This window comes from Dioscorea cayenensis, chromosome 20 (assembly GCF_009730915.1).
Source record: "Dioscorea cayenensis subsp. rotundata cultivar TDr96_F1 chromosome 20, TDr96_F1_v2_PseudoChromosome.rev07_lg8_w22 25.fasta, whole genome shotgun sequence".
In the NCBI taxonomy this organism is placed as follows: Eukaryota; Viridiplantae; Streptophyta; class Magnoliopsida; order Dioscoreales; family Dioscoreaceae; genus Dioscorea; species Dioscorea cayenensis.
The window spans coordinates 20,443,673-20,445,873 of record NC_052490.1 but is presented as its reverse complement, the minus strand read 5'-3'; the positions used below and the strand labels follow the sequence as shown (position 1 = coordinate 20,445,873).

The window sequence follows — 2,201 nt, the reverse complement described above, 5'->3', positions numbered from 1 at the left end:
ATCCACATGTTGCAGCAATCCACACAGTTAAATGATTTAGCCGATGAGGATCCAAAAAGTCACATAGAGAATTTCTCGAGGTGTGTGATATGCTCAAGATAAACGGAGTGACGGATGATGCCATCAAGTTGAGAGCCTTCACATTTTCCCTAAAGGGGAGAGCAAAGCAATGGCTACACTCATTACCTAAAGCCTCGATCACCACATGGGGGGAGATGGTAGAAGCTTTTCTTGGCCGTTATTTCCCTCCTGAAAATTCTGCAAAGCTAAGGAATGAGATCTCGTCCTTTGTACAGTCGGAATTGGAGTCTCTATTTGAGATGTGGGAAAGGTTCAAGGAGCTCCTGCGCAAATGCCCACAACACGGATTCCATGAGATAGATGCGGTAACGTCATTGGTGGCTCAAGTCGAATCATTGAGTAAGAAGTTGGACGTTCTAACTTCGAATAGAGTGGCGGCCGTGACAACATGTAATGGATACGGAGGAGGACATGCTTCCTCCGATTGCCCGATCTCCATTGGTGATGTATCTTCGATTGAGAAAGTTGATTTTGTGGGTAATGCAATGAGGAACCAAGGGAATCCATATAGCAACACCTACAATTCGGGTTAGAAGAATCATCCCAATTTTTGATGGAGCAACCAAGGTCCACAGAAGGCCATGGGGCCGCAGGATTTCCAACAACAACAAGCCCCAAATGTCGAGAATAGAGTTACTGGCTTGGAGACCCGCATGACCGACTTAGAGAAGGCCTTGACCACATTTGTGCAATTCTCGAATTCAAGGTTTGAATCAGTTGAGGCCACACTTCACAATCACACCGCTTCCTTGCACAATCTTGAGAACCAAGTCGGACAGATTGCGAAGTCTCTAGCGGAAAAACCACAAGGAAGTTTACCGAGCAACACTGAGACGAATCCTAGAGAGCATGTGAAAGCGATCACTTTGAGAAGTGGTCGCGAGGTTGAAGGTAAGCTTCCAAGTGAGAAGCCCAATGTACATGCACCCGAGGTCATAGAGGTTGAAGAAGGAACAAGAAAAGAGAAGGAGGTGGCACCTCCACCCTTCAAGCCACGAATTCCTTATCCCTCGAGGTTGAAGAATGACCAAGCGGATGAGCAATACAAGAAGTTCCTAAGTCTATTCAAGCAACTCCACATCAACATCCCTTTTGTTGAGGCATTGGCTCAAATGCCTAAGTATGCTAAATTCTTTAAAGATTTGTTGACCAACAAGAGGAAGTTAGAGGAGAGTGCTTCCGTGATTCTAGATGCATCTTTCTCGGCGGTTTTGCAAAAGAACATGCCGAACAAGAAGAAAGACCCGGGGAGCTTCATCATTCTGTGCAACATTGGCAATCTAGGTGAGGAGATGGCATTGGCAGATTTAGGGGCAATCATCAATGTCATGCCATACACCTTCTTTCAGAAACTAGGCTTGGGAGAGCCTAGGCCCACTCAGATGACTTTGCAATTGGCGAACCGAACGGTACGACATCCGAGGGGCATCATCGAAGATGTGCTTGTCAAGGTGGACAAGTGCATATTTCCTGTCGACTTTGTGGTGCTATACGTCGATGAGGATGCGGATGTACCCTTGATACTTGGGAGGCCATTCTTAACAACTTCCAAGGCATTGATTGACATGGATGGCGGGGAGCTAACGTTGAGAGTTGGAGATGACAAGCTCACATACCGCCTTACTGAAGCCATGCGGTATTCTCTTGACTTTGATGATACTTTATATTTTCTAGACACTACTGATGAGATTATTGATGAATATGTACAGGAAATGTTTAATCCGGACCCGTATGAGGGTTTGTTTGACCAAGAGGAGCAGATTGAAAAAGTAATGATGCTTGATTCGAATGAAGAAGTACCGTCTACCCCGGGGATTCTGAAGAAGGTGATCCGGAAAATGAAGAGGGCAAGGAGACACCACCGGAAGCACTCCAAGATTGTTGAAGGTGTGAGCAAGTCGAGTGAGTTCCATAAACCATTGCTAGGTGGTCCCAAGCCCGACAATTCACCATCTACTCTCAAGAGACTTTGCTCATCATGCTTTTAAGCCATGGGTAAGAGGGCAACTTTCATCTATGAACCCCCCGTGAGGTAAGACGAGGTACGTCAAGCTTAGTGACGTAAAACAAGCGCTTCTTGGGAGGCAACCCAAGTGTTTATTGTTTTTGCTAGTTGTAGT

General features: G+C 45.9%; 1 non-coding gene across 1 annotated transcript; it reads right to left on the bottom strand.

Moving 5' to 3' along the window:
• Positions 1-263: 263 nt before the first annotated feature.
• LOC120252143 lies at positions 264-370 on the bottom strand. Its single transcript, XR_005533689.1, has one exon. It is a non-coding gene; the product is annotated as a small nucleolar RNA R71 (small nucleolar RNA).
• Positions 371-2,201: the final 1,831 nt, after the last annotated feature.